Genomic DNA, 21120 nt, shown 5'->3' with positions numbered 1-21120 from the left:
AATGCATAAGCCATCCCCATCTGCCACACTAAATCAATACCTTTCTCCATTATACACTAATTTCCAAGGGACAACACAAATTCAATGGGTTCAGCATATGCTGTTAAAACTGCTGCACATGACCATTGATACAGCATAGGTGCAATAATATCTTGCCTGTCAGGACCTCTGACATTTCGCAGATGAGCATATAATTGTTGTATCTGATCATCACTGGCTATAGGACTTAATAAATCTTTTTCATCTGCTAATAAATGGATTGATGCAGCTTCACTATCCCAAGCTGGAAAAATCTGTGCCGGTATTCCTTCCCCACTCTTCTGCTGAGAGATCTCCAAAAATACCATTAACTCTTTTGGAGTGTAAGTACACCATGATCTGCCCCCCCTCATCTGCTTGTTCCTGCTGGCACATCATTTGTATGGGGGGCTGTGCTCCCACCACATCTCTGCCATTTAAGTCAGGATCAAATTCAAACTGAGTCTGAGGATTCACTCCAAATATTTCCATCCCATTCCTTGGGATTCCAAGATTGTTTTGTGGTGAGAGCACAAATCTGAGAACTCAAAAACTCACTTTTTCCATATTTATCCCTTTGTTTCTTAGCAATATGCGCTACCAACCGTTCTACATTAGCTTGCAGCTCATAGCACTGCTCTGCTTGAACAGTAATTACTTCTTGCGTGATCACCTTTTGTCAAGGTTTAAAGCAAGGCGACAATAAACTGTGGCAGATGCTCTCTGTTACCCCCTCGCCCTCCCCCCACCCTCTCCTTAGATAGGAAAAAGTGATAAGAAGGATAAGGAGGAAGGAAGAGAGGCTTAGACTTGCAGGGTTGGAAAAAGTTTTGAAGGCTTTACTAATGCTACTAATAAGTAGAGAAAATATACAAAATATACAAAACCAATCTTGAATGTCCCAGGGTAGAGCAGCGTTTAACCCCTCCCACGCGGAGTTGGCGTGCCTCCAGCGGTGACGGAGCTGGGGTGTGGCTCCAGCAGCTGCAGGGCAGGCACCCAGAAGTCCTGGGCAGGACTTCACAGCAAACCGTAACTCGATTCAGGGATGCAGGGTCTGGAACCAGGCCTCGGATCGCAGGCACGACAGGCAGGGTCCTCCTTAGATGCCAGCTGTAGTCGAAGAGGGTGAGACCCTTGTGATCTCCCCCTATTATAGGGTGTATGACATGGATGGGATGGAATACTTAGTCAGTTTTAGTCACCTGTTCTGTCTGCACCTCCTTGCAAATATGTCCCGTTATCAGTTAACCTTGTTTACCATAGTAATAAATCTAAACATGAGCTGCTTCTGTATTCCATTGGTCATCTTATCAGCTTTGGGGCACAGTGTCTGAAAAAATATGCAGCTAAATTCAGAAAAGTGCAGTTACTTAGAAGGTACTTAGAAAAACTTAGCTGAAATGAAAATTCACTAAAAGAGAACCGGTCTTGTTTTTAACAAAACCAGGACACCTTTTGTCATGGGGGAGTGATTTTAGGGTTCTGTTTGCTGCAGAACAATGTTTAGATTTCTAAAAGAGAAGCACAACCTTAAAGAGTTTGGTGGCGGGTTTGCTCTATTATTTACTGCATGGGGGAAATATGCCAAGCTGAATGCTGCTTACCTTCTTTCCAGTTGCCTGTATCCATTTACGAAGCAAACCTTCAGGCGTCTTCCCTCCCTGATAACCGTTCGCTCCAGAGGATGTGTTTTGAAGCTCCGGAGGCAAACTTTAAGGCGAGGCTTATATCTGTTGCAATGCAAACATTCGGGATTCTTCTTCCCCTGATAACCGTTCACTCCGAAGCCTGTACTTAGAGCTCCAAAGGCAAACTTTCAGGGGAGGCCCTTTTTCTCTGACTCCACATGGGCCTTTGTTTTGTTCAGTTGTAGACACTGGTTTTGGTCCATGTTCTTGAAGGTGCCGTTTTGTCTGGATAAATCCTTTCTTCTCAGCAAAGTGCAAAATAGGTCCCACTTTGCAGATGTCTGTGATGTCTCTGCGTTAGCCTTGGATCATTGTTTTCCCAGTCAATTCCATTTTTCCCAGCAAAATGCAAGCTAGACTTTATCTTGCAAGCATTTAGTGTAGTCTGCAGTTGCTTTTGGTAAATACAAGCAGGACCTTACAGCTTAAAATTTTAGCAAATCTAGTCTACTAAGTAACATGAATCAAAGAGTATATTAAAAATCATATAACCTTGTATCTCTAAATAATCCGTTACATTTGGTGTGCATCTACTTAAGCTAAATGACTAATATTGAACTTGAACTGGACTCATCCACTGACCTCTGAGTAGTAAAGCCATTGCCATACAGCTCACTTATTTAGCAGGGAGAGCTCAAAGTGGGCGCATCCAGGCTGCTGTATTCATAGAATGAAGTGGCTGACTCATAGTCAAATTGCATACAGTAGGAAAAGTCTGCACAAGACTCCCCGCGCCCACAAGCCACCGGCGTTCAAGTGTGCTGTTCTGCTTCCCTGTGGGTCTCTTGGAAGGAGTTCTTGGCCTGGCTGCGGCTCAGGCCCTTACCTCCTCTGGGGCCTGGACCAAACTGCTGCTGGTTTGGCTGGGGGGGTCGAGTGCATCCACCACACCTTTGCATCCTGTAAAATCCTAACCTCCTTTTCCAATTCTTTTATTTTATTCTGCAATGCAACAATTTCATGGTCAAGAGCTCTAAGACCAGTAACAAATAACCATCCCAATCTCCCCGCTAATTTGTAAGAAGAAGTAGACACTGCTCTCCATGGAAACTTTAGCATAGCCACTTCAATTACTTGGGGTGTAATCACCGCCCCATCATCAATCTCAGGCCATGCCTCCAGCGGAGCCATTTCAGACAGTAGAGCAGCCATGGGGGCCCAGTGCTCTGTACTGGGCCATCCCAGAATATGAGGAGTCACCCTCGAGACCTCCTCTGTCCCTGGTGTTTTTGCAAACCACAGCATGGCTGTTTCTAGCGACTGCCAACTAACGCCAAATGTGTGAACCAACACAGGCATGTTGCAAGAAAAAACCAGAGACCACGAACGCAATTGCAAAGAGCAAATTCATTTTAGTTATCTTTCTACCGGGGGATCTCTGAAGCAGCAACTAAGCTCCCAGTCAGAGGTGACACAAGTGGAGACGCAGGTGCTGCAGAATTCAGCCCTGGTAGAAGATCACTGGGCCTGCTGCGTTTGCCTGTATTTTAAGGCTTCAAGCAGGTGCAGCCTTCACAGAATCACAGAATGTTAGGGATTGGAAGGGACCTCAAAAGATCATCTAGTCCAATCCCCCTGCTGGAGCAGGAACACCTAGATGAGGCTACACAGGAATGTGTCCAGGAGGGTTTTAAATATCTCCAGAGTAGGAGACTCCACAACCTCCCTGGGCAGGCTGTTCCAGTGTTCTGTCACCCTCACTGTGGAGAAATTTCTTCTCAAATTTAAGTGGAACCTCCTGTGTTCCAGTTTGCACCCATTGCCCCTTCTCCTATCATTGGTTGTCACTGAGAAGAGCCTGGCTCCATCCTCCCAACACTCACCCTTTACATATTTATAAACATTAATGAGGTCACCCCTCAGTCTCCTCTTCTCCAAGCTAAAGAGCCCCAGCTCCCTCAGCCTTTCCTCATAAGGGAGATGTTCCACTCCCTTAATCATCTTTGTGGCTCTGCAATGGACTCTTTCAAGCAGTTCCCTGTCCTTCTTGAACTGAGGGGCCCAGAACTGGACACAATATTCCAGATGCGGTCTCACCAGGGCAGAGTAGAAGGGGAGGAGAACCTCTCTTGACCTACTAACCACACCCCTTCCAATACACCCCAGGATGCCATTGGCCTTCTTGGCCACAAGGGCACAGTGCTGGCTCTTGGTCATCCTGCTGTCCATCAGGACTCCCAGGTTTCTTTCCCCTACACTGCTCTCCAACAGGTCATTCCCCAACTTATACTGGAACCTTTGAGCTGCGGAGGAACAAGCTGAGACAACTCAATGTGAGTGATAAAGCATAGTTCACTTTATTAATTCAAACAGTGCATACTTATAGAGTCTACAATAATTATGCCTACTTGTCACTCACTAATTGGCTTAAGCTCTAACGATTACATTTGCATGGTCCTCCTACTTGCGGCTCACTAGCTATGCATGTTTTCTTAAAGTTATCTATGAAACTCGGCCAAGGTCGCAGTGTCCTTGCCAATTCTGCTGATGCAGTCAGTAGTCTCCACTGCGGCCTAGTTTTGCTACTTATACTAAGGCTTTCAGAACAGGCTCTGCTTGTACAACTGCTCTGTAGACCCATGTCCTTTGTCCTTAAGCCATTCCCTAACAGTAACCTGAAGTTGTTCTTGCCCAGATGCAAGAGTCTACACTTGCCCTTGTTATATTTCATTAAATTTCTCTCCGCTCAACTCTCCAGCCTGTCCAGGTTTCACTGGATGGCTCTTTCTCACAACAATCCAGGAATCTCAGGCACAATGATAAGGTGCCTTGGAGTTTCTCACAGACCTATGTTACCTAACACAGAGGTTCTACTTGTCAAGCACACAAAGTCAGTAAAACAATTAGTGTGATGTATGTGCTTTTTCTACACCACAACTGCAATTCACTTGAGCGTATTTACATTTAACCTTCTCACCATACCTGTGCAATTCCCATACAGCATTCGCCTAATATTAACTTCCTAGTAGGCCTCATGGTCAAGTCTTTTGGCCTATCTGGCAACAACTTCAGGGGTACAATAAAAATTTCCTAACACACTAGGGTGCCAAAAGGCACATTGAGTAGCCCCAGTAGCATAAACCCATAAGAAGCCAACATCTCTAAACCAGGTCCAGCAGCACAGTCAGGAGATTCATCTGTACTGCAAAAGAACACGCCAAATAGTTGTCAAAGTACAGTCATGTGCCAGGCTGCTTTTGACAGGGATGGTGCATATTTATCTGACATGGTTACCAACAAAGTACTAATCATGTTGTGTGTGAGAGCAAACTGTGTATAGAGCGAGCTGTGGCGATTAGAAACGACACATACCAGGACGCAGACAGAGATTCACGCAGAGGCAGAGATCTTGTTCAGGAAGGAGCGCAGAGCCTGGCCAAGCAGAGAGCTGACCCAGGCCACTTTCTTTATTTACCATTGACAATTTATAGGATTTACAGGTACGGGCCTGGACTAAGATGTTTACAAAAGGTGTTTTTACACTAATTGTTATTAAAAACACAATAAACACATGTGATGTTTGTCTCATTTGTTTTTCCACTCATTCACAGACCAGGCCCAAGGACATTCACACACCCCATGCACTTGGGGGCGGTTATCCGGCCCGAGATACCATTCTTGCGAGTCTGGGCTATAACTTTTTACAATTATGAGAAATGTACTTCAAAATAATCTGTCTAAGGCCCTTTATATATTATTATATTAGTATTATGTCTTTGACTGTCCAGTCAGTGAAACCATCGATAGATTGCACTGAGTTGGACAAATGTGCTCTGATGAACAGTTTTTACTCTGCTTTATTACAGCTAGTTCCTCAAAGCACAGTCACGTTGCCTTTACTACTTTCCAAGCATTTAGTATCCCCCTGATTAAATAATGACCATTCTCCTAATTTTTTAAAAAAACAGGACATTCCACCCCTTATAATATGCCATTCACAGAATACTTAAACCTTATCAATACAATCTATCAATACAATCTAATTAATCACTACTACTATATATATATATACACATATGTACATATATACACAGGAGTGATTCATCATTCTCTTAATCTGTGGACCATCCTTTGAAAAATTCATTAAGTTCATTTTGTCACAACAGTCTCCCAGGGCAGGAAAAAATGGTACATCTAGTGCATCTCATGACCACTGTTTGTGGGTTAAAGACATCAACTTCAAATAAGTTGTCAGGCGCCACTTGAAGAAGCTAGCTCTGGTTTCATCATCACTGTCTTGATCTGAAAGATGCTTATTAAACACTGTTAGTATGGCAATTCACATCATGCAGTTCAGTATTGAATATTTTCACCTAGAATCAAATCCCCTTGAGGTACACACCGGACTTCTCCATCCATAAGCATCACCCACCAGGTGCTGCCAGGTCCCTGGGCAAAAACAATCCCACGAATGGGCTTGCCTTTGCCTGAGGCAGGAGTAACCCAGACTGCCTTTCCTAACATATTTTTCATGTGTACTACAGGGACTTTATCTCCTTCTACAGTACAAAGAATTTCTGATTGGGCAGGCCCGGCTCAATTGGTTGATCCCCTAGTGTTGACCAACCAAGTGGCTTTTGCTAAATGTGAAACCCAGTTTTTAAAGGTTCCACCACCAAGTGCCTTTATTGTAGTTTTTAAAAAACCATTGTGTAGGAACGAAATAAGGACTCAGCAAAACAAGTCGATTCAATGTGAATCACGCTAAGCCATTTATTACAGAAACAAGTCTTCTTATATACGTAACTATATTCTAATCACGCGTCCACGCTCCAAACACGGATTCGCTAAATGAGTATCGTGGGCTGTCTGTGCTCTGGAGTCTCACTGATGATACGTCCAATGATTCACGCCACGCCAGGACCCTGGTGATTGTGGAACGACCCCTCTTTCTCACAGCGGACTCTGCTCTCAGCTTCTCTAAGAGGCCTTGAGATTCCTTTGAGCCTGACTAATTCAGCAACAAATCTTTATCTATCAAAACCTGTCCACACCATTGTACCTTTCATTTTTCCCAGAGGCTGGTGCATTATATGGAATATGATATGCCCACTCAATACCATGTTCTTTGGCCCAATTGTCTATAATACTGTTTTTGAAATGAGTACCATTGTCTGATTCAATTCTTTCTGGCGTACCGTGTCACCAAAGGACTTACTTTTCAAGGCCCAAGATAGTATTCCGGGCTGTAGCATGAGGTACAGCATATGTTTCCAACCATCCGGTGGTTGCTTCCACCATTGTAAGTACATAATGCTTACCTTAACCTGTGAAACAGTGTCCATAGTTAAGTCCACCCCTTGATCATGAGCCCATTTATATGTTGCATCTCTGCCTTGATGCCCTGAAGCATCATGGGCCCACCGAGCTAGGAAAAGTTCACCTTTATGTTGTCAGTCCAAATCCACCTCAGCTACTTTAATCTTAGTAGCCTGATCCACTTGTTGGTTGTTTAGATGTTCCTCGGTGGCTCGACTTTTAGGCACATGAGCATCTACATGACGAACTTTCACAGGCAGGCTCTCTATCCAAGCAGCAACTTCTTGCTACAGTGTGGCAGCCCAAATGGGTTTACCTCTGCACTGCCAGTTGCTTTTCTTCCAGTGCTGTAGCCACCCCCACAAGGCATTTGCTACCATCCATGAGTCAGTATAGAGAGAAAGTATTGGCCACTTCTCTCATTCAGCAATGTCCAAAGCCAGCTGGATGGCTTTCACTTCTGCAAAATTGACTAGATTCACCTTGTCCTTCAGTGGCTTCTGTAACTTGTCGTGTGGGACTCCACACAGCAGCTTTCCACCTTCGATGTTTTCCTAGAAGATGACAGGATCCATCTGTGAACAGTGCATGCTGCTTATCAGTCTCTGAAAGTGTATTATACGGTGGTGCTTCTTCAGCACGTGTTACTTCCTCCTCATCTGCAGACATCCCAAAGTCTTTGCTTTCTGGCCAGTCTGTAATCACTTCTAAGATCCCTGGGCGATTGGGACTTCCAATTTGAGCTCGTTGTGTGATCAATGCAATCCATTTACTCCATGTAACATTGGTTGCATGATGTGTAGAGGGAACCGTCCCTTTGAACATTCAGCTCAGCACCGGCAGTCGAGGTGCCAGGAGGAGCTGTGCTTCAGTACCGATCACTTCTGAAGCAGCTTGAACACCTTGGTATGCTGCTAGTATCTCTTTTTCAGTTGGAGTATAGTTGGTCTCAGATCCCTTGTATCCTCGACTCCAAAAACCTAAGGGTCGACCTCGCGTTTCTCCTGGTACTTTCTGCCACAGGCTCCAGGTAAGTCTGTTACTTCTGGCTGTGGTGTAGAGCACGTTTTTAACATCTAGTCCAGTCCGAACTGGTCCAAGGGCCACCGCATGAGTTATCTCATGCTTAATTTATTAAAAGGCTTGTCGTTATTCCGGGCCCCACTCAAATTGGATCTTTTGACGAGTCACTCGATAGAGAGGGCTCACAATCTGGCTGTAGTCAGGAATATGCATTCTCCAAAAACCTACAACACCCAAGAAAGTCTGTGTCTCCTTTTTATTAGTAGGTGGAGACATTGCTGCAATTTTGTTGATCACATCCATTGGGATCTGACAACAACCATCTTGCCATTTTATTCCTAAAAACTGGATCTCTTGTTCAGGTCCCTTGACCTTGCTTCGTTTTATGGCAAAACCAGCATCCAAAAGAATCTGAATCATTCTCTCTCCTTTCTCAAAGACTTTTCTGCTGTGTCACCCCATACGATGATGTCATCAATATATTGCAAGTGTTCTGGAGCTTTACCTTGTTCCAGCGTGGTCTGGATCAGTCCATGGCAGATGGTAGGACTGTGTTTCCACCCCTGAGGCAAGCAATTCCAAGTATACTGGATGCCACTCCAGGTGAAAGCAAACTGCGGTCTGCACTCTGCTGCTAAAGGAATAGAGAAAAATGCATTAGCAATGTCAGTTGTGTCATACCACTTAGCTGCCTTTGACTCCAGTTCAAATTGCAGTTCTAGCATGTCAGGCATAGCAGCACTCAATGGTGGCGTAACTTCATTCAGGCCACGATAGTCCACAGTTAGTCTCCACTTGTCACTAGACTTACGCACTGGCCAAATTGGGCTGTTAAAAGGTGAGCGAGTCTTACTGATCACACCCTGGCTTTCAAACTGATGGATCAACTTCTGGATAGGAATCAAAGAGTCTCGGTTGGTGCGATATTGCCAGCGATGCACCATCATGGTAGCAATTGGCACCTGCTGATCGTCAACCATCAGCAGTCCTACAACAGAAGGGTCATCTGAAAGACCAGGCAAATCAGACAGCTGTTCAGTATTCTCAGTGTCCATAGCTGCTATACCAAATGCCCACCTATACCCTTTTGGGTCCTTAAAATACCCTCTCCTGAGGTAGTCTATGCCAAGGATGCACGGAGCATCTGGACCAGTCACAATAGGATGCTTTTGCCAGTTTTTTCGAGTTAGGCTCATTTCAGCCTCTACAACAGTCAGTTCCTGAGATCCCCCAGTCACTCCAACAATACTGGTGGATTGCGTTCCTTTATAATTAGAAGGAATTATTGTGCACTGAGCACCAGTGTCCACTAAAGCTTTGTACTCCTGGGGGTGTGTTGTACCAGGCCATCGTATTTGTACATTCCAATAAACTCTGTTATCCCTTTCCTCCGCCTGGTTGGAGGCAGAGCACCTCTAATTTCTGTCTTGCACAGTCTCTGGGTGTGAATTAGAGGTTCCTTCAAGAGCATCAGAATCTCTTCTGCTCCTTTTGTAAACTGGAGCAGCCATTTTCCTAGGAGTTTTTTCTTTTATCCCACGTACTCGTTCTCGAAGTTCTGAGGTAGGTCTTCCGTGCCATCTATCCATGTTTTCTCCCTGCTCACTTAGGAAGAACCACAGTGAACCTCTTTTTGTGGGCTGCCTCTGTCCTCTCTCTCGAGATTGGAAACGCCTTCTCCTAGTAGCTGAAACATTGGTTCGTACAGGTCGTGAATGGTACGTGTCTTCTCTGAGTTCTTTGATTTCTTGCAACAGCTTTTTAAAACTGATCATCAGATTTTTCACACAGTTTCTCCACAGCAGAGACGCAAGACTGTAGAGAACCAGCAAGGCTGTCCTCAAAGTCTCGGAGCTGCTCAGTCACTTCAGTAATATTTTGTACACCTCCAGCTGACCAGACCATTCCTGCCAATGACTTAGCATATGCAGGTGGTGCACTTTGTACAAATCTGCGCCACAGAGGTCGTGTACAATTGATTCTATCTGGGTCTGTCCCCTCTTGGCTGCTTGGTCCAAAATAGATGATCTCTTGCACAGCTAATTCTCTCAGGAACTGAATACCTCTCTCCATAGTATTCCATTTCCCTAATGTGCATATGCAATCTTCCTTCTAGGGAAATCTTACTCTCATAGCTGTCAGGAGTCGGGTCCAGAGGGCAGTGGCATTAGAGTCTCTTGAAATTGCCCTATCAATGGTGGAATCTTTTGACAGAGATCTCAGCTGCCTGGCTTCACCACCTTCCAATTCAGTTGTTTCTGCCCCATTGTCCCAGCATTGGAGCAGCCAGGTTAAAATATTCTCGCCTCCACGGTGACTAAAGTTTTTTCGCAGATCTCTCATCTCACCTGGAGAAAAGGACCGAGCGGTGGTCACTTCATCTCCTCCCTGCGCTGCTGATGCCCCTTGGGTTGATGTTGGCCCTGTGGCCCCTGTGCCATCACCTGCTGCACGAATAGTCTTTCTAGTGACTTTCTTACAACCGGCAACTGATGCTGATACGGGTTCACCATCATTTGATTTATTTCCAGAGTCTGAATGACTGTCACTGGCATGGGCATAAACATAGTGATTGCCATGGTTACAGCAGCAACAGTGCCCAGTGTGTGAGGAAGTGGGGGCTGCCTTGTTAGGCTTTGAGGCTGGAGAAGTAATGTTATCTGCAGTGACCTTGGCAGCTGAGTTTTGTGGAGGAGCTGGAGCTTCAGCCTGTGAAGCTGCGATTGGGGGGGGGCAGTGGCTGCAGCGGCAGCTTTCACTGTTTTGCTTTTTCTCGAGTGTCTAGGAGTGCTCTTTGCTAAAGCTTCCAAAGATGCACTGCAAATCTCAGGACTAAAAAGAGACGCAAACCTCCTATTGAACCTCATTTCTCTTAACAGTAACACAAACTGACACACATTCAGCAAACCAGATAACACCATCACAGTTCTATCAAAACTCCAAGGATATTCAAAGCTCTCTAAAACATTTGCAAAATGTCCTAGCGAAAAAATGAAAGTATTGTTAGTCAGCCTTTCTAAAGATTCGCTCAACCAATTAGCAAACACAGAGCTGTACTGCTATTTAATCTCTCCTGGAGGTTTTTTCAAGGTAAAGCAGAAACGAGTAGAAATTCATTAGCGGCTACAGTATAATGAAATAAACCAGTGCCAAACCACACAGTATCATCATAACCATCGTCCAGTTTCTTGTTGTTATATAATGAATACTTCGATTCAGGAAGAAGGCCCAACACAGGTATGGTATCATCGAGCACAATGTAGAAAATAACTGATACAACTTATGCCACAACATTTTTAAATCAATGTAATTCACTTTTCCTTAATACCACTAAATAGTGTCCGAAGCAAACAGACGCACAAGTATCACAACTCTATGACTTGGCACCATACCAAGAAAATTAAAAGGTACATCAGAGCAGTGGAAAAGCCAAAAATCTCCAAATTTACCCCTTTCTCTTGCCCCATGTTGGGCACCAATTATCTGTCGAGGGTTTTGATTGCCGTGTGACAATAAAACCCTGGCAGATGTATTGTTAACCCCCTCTCCCCCCACTTCCCCCTTTTACCTCTCCCTCTCCCCCCTTCCCACTAAGGACAGGCGATCGGGAGGGAAAGAAGGACAGAGAGAAGAGAGTTTGAAAAATTAACAATGTTTTACTAATGCTACTAATAAGAATAGAGAAAATAATACAAAATACACAAAACCCATCTTGAAAGCCTCAGCAACTGCAGAGCCGGCAACCAAAGTCCTGGGTTGGACTATGTAGCCAACTGGAGCTGCATTCAGTTTCTCACTAGGCCTCAGTTCGGAGGGACAACTCGCAAGGTCCTCTCCTAATGTCGGCCATAAGCAAAAGAGAAAAGGGATGAGATCCTCATGATGTCCCACTTTTATATGAAGTATTCACGTGAATGGAATGTTATACACAGTTGGTCAGTTTCTTGGTCACCTGTTTCTCGGTCACTTGTTTCTCATTGCCCCTCTCGCGAGATGTCCATCCATGCTTATCAATAACTTTGCATTCCATTGCTATGTTTACCAAAACATGTATCTGATTCTCCAGGAAAATGCAGCTGATACGAAGGCTTTAGCTGACAGGCAAATTCACTGAAAGAGAAACTTGTTTTTTAACAAAACCAGGACACCGGTGTTGACATATACAACTCAGTGAAGATGTAGACCAGCAACTACAAGCGGTTAAGTTACCTTTTCATTGAGCTGCATTAACTGATCATCTGTGCATTCCTTACTTGTAGCAACTGTGTACCTTCATGAAGGCAGCCTAAACAAATGTGTTTTATTTTGCAGTCACCACAGGCAAGGAACTAGGGAGTACAGTCAATTAATGCGACTCATCTAACAAGAGGAAACATATTAATTTCTGCTCATTAAATCATTTGCAAGAGTCTGTTATTACTGTGAGTTTTCAGAGGTGCTAAGCACAAGGGGAGGAAGCAAGCCTGTCTTCTTTCTTGTCTTCTCATCCATATGCCATTACCTAATGAATTACTGCCTTTGAAAGAGAAAGCTGCTGGGGATATTTACCTTCCAGTGTTTTCTCTAAATGGTTACTCCCTATGAATCAGGGTAGGTAAAAACATGCTTTTTCCAGAAGAGGCAGTAGTTTGTTCCAGAAGTCCTAGTAATCCTTTAAAATCTTCAGTTTGGATACAAGCCCTTCTACATGGCAGCCTGATGACTGTCTATGTGAAGGCTGACACTCCATACCTACTGCCATATGGCTCTAGAGATAGTGTATGTCTCTTTCTGAATTAGATCCATAGGACAGAGACTTGCAGCACAAGTTAAAGTGGTCTTTCACTAAATTAGTATAAGGCCGATTTACCACTCCCCAAGAAAATGAGAAGAGAACGGAAAAGAACATGTGTCCTCTTGACTCAATCACTTCTCATTCAACATGTAAAAGCCTGAACTTGGCCAACTTGCTCAGATTTTTTCCACATAATAAAAAGCAGATCTATGAAGTGTAGAAGTAAAATAGTTAACACTTCATAGAATCATAGAATGTCCTGAGTTGGAAGGGACCCACAAGGATTATCGAGTCCAACTCCTGTCCCTGCACGTGAGAGCTCCACAGTTCACACCATCTGTCTGAGGGTGTTGTCCAGTCTCTTCTTGAACACTTGTCAGGCTTGGGGCCATGACTACCTCCCTGGGGAGCCTGTTCCAGTGCTCCACCACCCTCCGGGTGAAGAACCTTTTCCTAATGTCTAGCCTAAACCTCTCCTGGCATATCTTCCTGCCATTCTCTCAGGTTCTGTCATTGGTCACTAAAGAGAAGAATTTGGTGCCTGCCCTTCCTCCTCCCCTTGTGAGGAAGCTGTAGACTGCAATGAGGTCTCCTCTCAGTCTCCTCTTCTCCAGGCTGAACAAACCAAGTGACTCTAGATGCTCCTCATATGGCTTCCTCTCCAAACCCTTCACCAACTTCAGAGCCCTCTTCTGGACACTCTCTAGTACCTTAATATCCTTTTTATGCTGTGGCGCCCAGAACTGCACACAGTACTCCAGGTAAGGCTGCACCAGTGCATAGTAGTGTGGAACAATCACCTCCTTTGAGTCCTGAGTCCAAGTAAATTATAAAGACATTGAAGAGTGCTGGCCCTAAGATGGATCCCTACTACCTAGCACCTTTTACAGGTACTGCAGTCTCTTGTGGGGGGGGCTTCTGAAGGTCTTTTAATGTATCTGCTGATCGGCCTTTCCATGTTGGCAGCTCTTTGTGCAAGCACAATTAGTACACACTTAAGTAATTTATGAGTTTCTTACTTACGATATATCTATTAATTTCTAGTTAAATATAAGCTAAGCACTCTGCTTCTAGACAATTTATTACTTAATCTTCTGTCTCCATCTTATCATGCAGGAGGATCTAAAACTTGAAAAATATCCTCTTGTTTTGCAGGGGATCAAGAAAAGGCATTTATCTTAATTTTCTCCTCATTTTGCAGGTGGTTAAGAAGCATTTATCATGTAATTGGTTGATGATGGGTACATCTTTCGTAACTTAATCACAACATTTAGCAGCTTCTCTTCAGTACTCTTTTTCTCTCTCTTTTTTTTTTTTTTTATTGAATGGGGACCGTACTAGCCCCATTCTGAACTGCAAAACAGGTGGACTCATTCTCACTGCTATAACCTGCCTGTTTCTGCTGCAAAGCCAGTTCATTTTAACTGAGGAATGGTGAAGAGATGTCAACTCTGAATCTAGTAACAATATAAATCATCACAGCTTTCTGCAGCACTTCTTGTTGTGAGGCTAGAGCTACACACAGCATTTTCTGCAATATTTATTTTCTCTCGGGTAATAACAGCATTAAATGAAACTCAGTTTGCAGAATTAACAGCCTTGCCATATTAGCATCTTGTGGCCATATAAAGACAGTAATTTCTCTGAAATTGCTTCTGTTCTTTCTCTCCTGATAGCATAATTGGTGATGATTCAAGAATACAAAATTATTTGCAGTAGAACCACTGATTAAAAAGGGATTAATTAAAAACATGGGGGATAATTTTTAATGGATCAGTTGCCCTGTTATAGGCAGTTTGCAGAAGCTGTTTTAAAAATTATTTTACATTTATACACTGTTATTTGTAAATTTGCTCTTATTAGTACGTGCCAGTGACTCAATCTGCAAAACACTCCTCTCTTGTTGACTCTGTGACAGGTGTTTATGGTTCTTGGAGTCTCATGGGACTGGTTCTCCCTCAGTCAGCCATGCATGTATGCACACATAAATGATGCATATATTTATTTTTTCTAGGTAGAGAATACAAGTACAATAATCAAACAGTTCTTGAATTATAAGTCTGACAACCTATCTAATTCTGAAACAGTAAGGGAAATGCTCTTTGCTTCTAAACAATGAATTACTTAATCTTCTGTCTCCCTCTTGTCATGCAGAAGGATCTAAAACTTGAAAAATATCCCCTTGTTTTGCAGGTGGTCAGAAAGCATGTCAATTGGTTAATAATGGGTACATCTTCTATAACTTAATCACATTAATTTAGCAGCTTCTCTTCAATTTCTCCCTTTTTCAATATACCTGCAAATTCTTTTGCAATATAGATGTGGCAGAATGCAAACCCCCCTCTCTCCCCCTCCCTCCTTCAGTATGGAAGGAGTAGGCACATCTCCCTCTCTCTCTGCTACTTGAGGCTAACAGCTTCATTTGTTTGGCCCCAGAGCACCCTGGACAGGGTCATTAGGAGAAGGGAGTGCCGAGACGCCACTGAGCCGCTGGGCACCTGCAGCCAGTGTGGGGGATGTTTGGAGGCTTCAGGGGCACCCACAGCCAGGGTGGGGGTGTGGAGAAGCTTCTAGAATGCCTACAGTCAGATCTGATCAGCCAATATAAAAATGGGATTCTCGTCGAGACTCTGCCCATTGTCGCAGGTCTCTCGGAGCACAAGCAAGATGCTGCTGCCGAGAGCCCCCCACCCCGGGATGGAGACTCCGCTTGCCTTGCCGCCACGGGTGTGAGTAAAACTTCTTGCAGGATTGCGAGTATATTTATACTTTCCGTGTACGTATGCACGTGTAACTTTCCGTGCTCAATACGAGCACGTGTAAAATTAATCCTCGCAGAATCGCAGGTGTATTTTCCTTCTGTGCACATTTGCATGTGTAACTTTCCGTGCACATTTGCACGCTTACTTTCCGTGCTTAATACAAGCACGTGTACTTTCCGTGCACATTTGCACGCGTAACTTTCCGTGCTCAATACGAGCGTGTGTATAAATTATTTCCTCGCACAGTCGCGAGTGTATTTTCCTCCCATGCTTCCACATAAGCACGTGTAATATTCCGTGCACATTTGCACGTGTAAGTAAATTAACCCTCGCAGGATTGCGAGTGTATTATAAATTTACCCTCACAGAATCGCGAGTGTACACTTCCCATACTCACTACGAGTACGTGTATCTCTTTAAAAATAATCCCGCACCGTGTTCAGGCAAGTGTGTATTCGTCTCGGACTCAGGGCCGGTTCCGGCATTGTTTTGAGTGAAGCCACATGCATGCACTCTGTGGACCGCCTGTTGTATTAGTTGCTGCCTCTTAATAGTTTTCCTCAACTGATATCCGAACCTTTATTTAAGTCACTTTTGGAGTGCTAAAACCCTGTTTCTCACCGGTCTAATGAAAGTTGTTTTGGACCCTTTTGTCCCTTAAACTAACCTCAGGGTACCTCCGTGACAATAGATCTGCAAAATATTATCATCTTGTGTTGCAGTACAGCATAATTATCGCTTATCCGATAGCAGTACTAAACAGAACATTGTAACATAATGCAAGTAAAAATTATTAGCATTAAAATTTTTTCAATACTGTAAACAAAGCCCAAATTCACTTCGTAAGAGTCTTTAGTTTGTAAAAAAACCAAAATTCACTATTGCAAAGATTATAATTATCACCAATAATGCTAACAAGGTATATTTTGCAGTTTCAGATTTGACCTGTCCAGACATTTATTTTTGTTCATTTTGGGCTATAAAAGTTTTCACTAAAGATTCATATAAAAGCTAAATAGGAGTAAAAACATTTGTTACTGCAGTTATACTGTTTAAAGTTACTAAGACTGGAGATCTGTAAAGTGGTAGGTCCACTGGTTACGACCTCTGTTTCTTACCTGGTACTTTCTTCACTCTTGAATAGTGAATCCAGGCAGGTTGATCTTTAATCTTGATTACAGTAAAGGCCATCAGCAACACCTGGAACGGTCCATTCCACTTTTCTTCTAAAGGTGGACCTGAAAAAGGTTTAACATAAACTTAATCTCTTGTCTTGAAAAAAAGACTTCCTTCCAAGTTTTCCTTGGCTCGAGGCTTTACTCGAATTTTGAGCAGTGCTAAAGGTAGTGCTTGATTCTACTTCGAATTATTTTCCTGACAAATTTCATTTAACTTCTGTTTGATTAAATGATTCATTTTCTTTTCTACCTGCCTGTTTGCTTAAGGCTTGTAGGCAGTATGAAATCGCCAATCAATCTCTAATGCTTTACTGACTTGCAGCACTACCCATGCAACAAAATGGGGCCCTCTGTCAGAGGACATCACAGTAGGTACCCCAAATTGGGGTATGATTTCATTTAACAAAACTTTAGTTACTTTTCTGGCTTTACTAGTTCGGCAGGGGAATGCTTCTGGCCAACCTGAGAAGGGATCTGTTAATACCAGCAAATACTGATACCCCCCTTTCCTAGGGAGTTTGAAGAAATTTACTTGCCAGTGTTGTCCTGGAACATTTCCTTTTTCTAATTGTTCCTATTTGTATCCTATTTACAGTATTAAATTTTTCAGACATATTTCACATTGCTGGGTCATTTGTTTCCAAGTAGTATATAAATTCACTCTTACCTTTTAATCAAATCTTAGTATAGAGCATCAGCTCCCCAATAAGTTTTGTTGTTTTCTAATACCATTTCCCATAACATACTGCAAGGTATAGTTTACTGATGTTGGTTTGAGGAAACAGCCTTCCAGGATCAGAGGCATCAGTTTCATACACGTCTCTGTCTTTTCAACAGCTTGTCTTGCAGTATAATCTGCCAATTCATTTCCAATTTTCTGATCAGTGTTTCTCTTTTGATGCCCCTCACAAAGCATGATGGCAACTTTTCTGGTAACAGCACAGCTTCCAAAAATTGGAGTATCATGTTTAGTGTGTTTTCCTTGTGCTGTTAATAAACTTCATTCTTTTCAAATGGCTCCATGGGTATGCATCACTCTAAAAGCAGACTTTGAATCAGTTCAAACATTAATCTTTTTTCTGGGTAATTCTAAAGCTTGTGTGAGTGCAGCTTTCTGGGCAGAAGTCCTAGGAGGTAAAGGTTTAGCTTCAATTACCTTGTGGGTAATTGTTACAGCATACCCAGCTTTATGTACTCCTTGCTTTACAAAGCTACTTGATCAGTGAAGCAGGAGTCTTCAGCATCTTCCAGTGACTGTTCCTTTAAATCCGGCTTGCTGGAGTAAACAGTTTCCATTGTTTCCAAGCAATTGTGGACCACAGGCTCTGAAAGTGATCTACTAAGAAAGACGCTGGACTCACACACAGTATCACAGTATCACAGTATCACAGTATCACAGTATCACAGTATCACAGTATCACAGTATGTTTGGGATTGGAAGGGACCTCAAAAGATCATCTAGTCCAATCCCCCTGCTGGAGCAGGAACGTCTAGGTGAGGTCGCACAGGAACATGTCCAGGTGGGTTTTGAATGTCTCCAGAGAAGGAGACTCCACAACCTCCCTGGGCAGCCTGTTCCAGTGCTCTGTCACCCTTACTAAGAAGAAGTTTTTTCTCAAATTTAAGCGGAACCTCTTGTGTTCCAGCTTGATCCCATTACCCCTTGTCCTATCATTGTTTGCCACCGAGAAGAGCCTGGCTCCATCCTCATGGCAGTCACCCTTTATATATTTATAAACATTAATAAGGTCAGCCCTCAGTCTCCTCCAAACTAAAGAGACCCAGCTCCCTCAGTCTTTCTTCATAAGGGAGGTGCTCCACTCCCTTAATCATCTTTGTTGCCCTACGCTGGACCCTCTCCAGCAGTTCCCTGTCCTTCTTGAACTGAGGGGCCCAGAACTGGACACAATATTCCAGATGGGGTCTCACCAGGACGGAGTAGAGGGGAAGGAGGATCTCTCTCGATCTACTAACCACCCCCCTTGTAATACACCCCAGGATGCCATTGGCCTTCCTGGCCACAAGGGCACAGTGCTGGCTCATGGTCATCCTGTTGTCCACCAGGACCCCCAGGTCCCTTTCCTCTACACTGCTCTCTAATAGGTCATTCCCCAACATATACTGGAACCTGGGGTTGTTCCTGCCCAGATGCAGGACTCTACACTTTCCCTTGTTAAATTTCATTAGGTTATTCCCCGCCCAACTCTCCAGCCTGTCCAGGTCCTGCTGGATGGCAGCACAGCCTTCTGGCGTGTCAGCCACTCCTCCCAGCTTAGTGTCATCAGCAAACTTGCTGATAGTACAATCTATTCCCTCGTCTAAATCGTTAATGAATATATTGAATAATATTGGCCCCAGTACTGACCCCTGAGGCACTCCACTAGATACTGGCCTCCAACTAGACTCCGCACCATTGACTACCACTCTCTGGCTTCTCTCCTTAAGCCAGTTTGCAACCCACCTCACTACTCTACTGTCTAGACCACACCTCCTTAACTTAGCTGTGAGGATGCTGTGGGAGACTGTGTCAAAGGCTTTAATGAAGTCAGGGTAGACCACATCCACCGCTCTGCCATCATCCATCCACCTTGTTACATTCTCATAAAAGGCTATGAGGTTGGTCAAGCATGACTTACCCTTGGTAAAGCCATGCTGACTGCCCCTAATAACCCTCTTATCCTTGATATGCCTTGAGATGGCACCAAGGATAAGCTGTTCCATTACTTTCCCAGGGACAGAGGTGAGGCTGACCGGTCTATAATTACCCGGGTCCTCCCTCCTGCCCTTTTTGAAGACTGGAGTGACATTTGCTTTCCTCCAATCCTCGGGCACCTCTCCCATTTCCCAAGACTTGGCAAAAATGATGGAGAGCGGTCCAGCAATGACTTCAGCCAGCTCCCTCAGCACCCGCAGATGCATCCCATCTGGACCCATGGATTTATGGATGTCCAGACTATTTAATTGCTCCCTAACCCAGTCCTCATCGACTAAAGCAAACTCCTCCATTGACCTGGCTTCATCCGGGGTCTCAGGGGTACAGGGCTCCCCAGGACAGCCTCCAGCAGAGTAGACAGAGACAAAGAAGGCATTCAGTAATTCTGCCTTCTCTGTATCTTCTGCCACCAGGGCACCCACCCCATTCATCAGTGGGCCTACATTGCCTCTGGTATTAGTTTTATCTGCTATGTATTTGAAACAGTTCTTTTTGCTGTCCTTGACCCCTCTCGCCAGCTGTAATTCTAAGGAGGCCTTGGCTATCCTAGCTGCCTTCCTACATCCTCTAACAGCAGCCTTAGATTCTTCCCAAGTGGCCAGCCCCTGCTTCCATGACCTGTAAACTCTCCTCTTCTGCTTGAGCATACCCAACAGACCCCTATTCAACCACGCAGGCCTCCTGGCTCCCTTCCTTGACTTCCTACGTGTGGGGATGCTCTGATCCTGAGCGTGGAAGAAGCAATCTCTGAATGCATTCCAGCTATCTTGGGCTCCTTTTCCTTCAAGCAGTCTTGCCCATGGGATTTCCCCCAGCAATTGCTTGAAAAGGCCAAAGTTAGCCCTGTGAAGTCCAGGGTTGCAATTCTACTTGCTATTCTGTTCCTGCCACTCAAGATGCTGAACTCCACCATCTCGTAGTCACTGCAACCCAGGCAGCCCTCAACCTTTACTGCTTCGACAAGACCCTCCTTGTTAGTGAGGATGAGATCCAGCAGTGCACCTCTCCTAGTCGGCTCCTCCACCATCTGCATGAGGAAGTTATCATCAATGCACTGGAGGAACCTCCTGGACTGTGGCTGGCTGGCTGAATGGTCCTTCCAGCAAACATCAGGGAAGTTAAAATCCCCCACAACAAACAGGGCCTGTGACTGTGAGGCCACTCTCAGCTGCCCATAGAAGGCCTCATCAACTTCCTCAGCCTGATCTGGTGGCCTGTAATAGACGCCCACAACAGTGTCACCCCTGCCAGCCTGCCCCTTGATCCTGAGCTATACACTCTCAACTCGCTCGTCATCCGCTCCTGGGCAGAATTTAGTATATTGTAGTTGCTCTCTCACATAGAGAGCAACTCCACCACCACACCTGGCTGGCCTGTCTTTCCTGAAAAGGACACAGCCATCCATGACCACATTCCAGTCATGTGAACTGTCCCACCATGTTTCTGTAATTGCCACCAGATCATAATCTCCCGACCGAACATAGGATTCTAACTCCTCCTGCTTATTCCCCATGCTGCGCGCATTGGTGTACAGGCATTTCAGGGAGCGAGCAGAGCACACCAATGTCTCCCTAGGGGCATAGGAGGCCACCCGGTCCTCATCAGTTTTAGAATGCTGCCCCACTGGGACAAGCCCAGCTACAACCCCATCCCCCTTCGAGCCTAGTTTAAAGCTCTCCAAATGAGCCCAGCTAATTCCTGC

This window comes from Columba livia, chromosome W (genome assembly GCF_036013475.1).
Source record: "Columba livia isolate bColLiv1 breed racing homer chromosome W, bColLiv1.pat.W.v2, whole genome shotgun sequence".
NCBI classification, from domain to species: Eukaryota; Metazoa; Chordata; class Aves; order Columbiformes; family Columbidae; genus Columba; species Columba livia.
Note: the sequence above shows the minus strand (reverse complement) of the source record.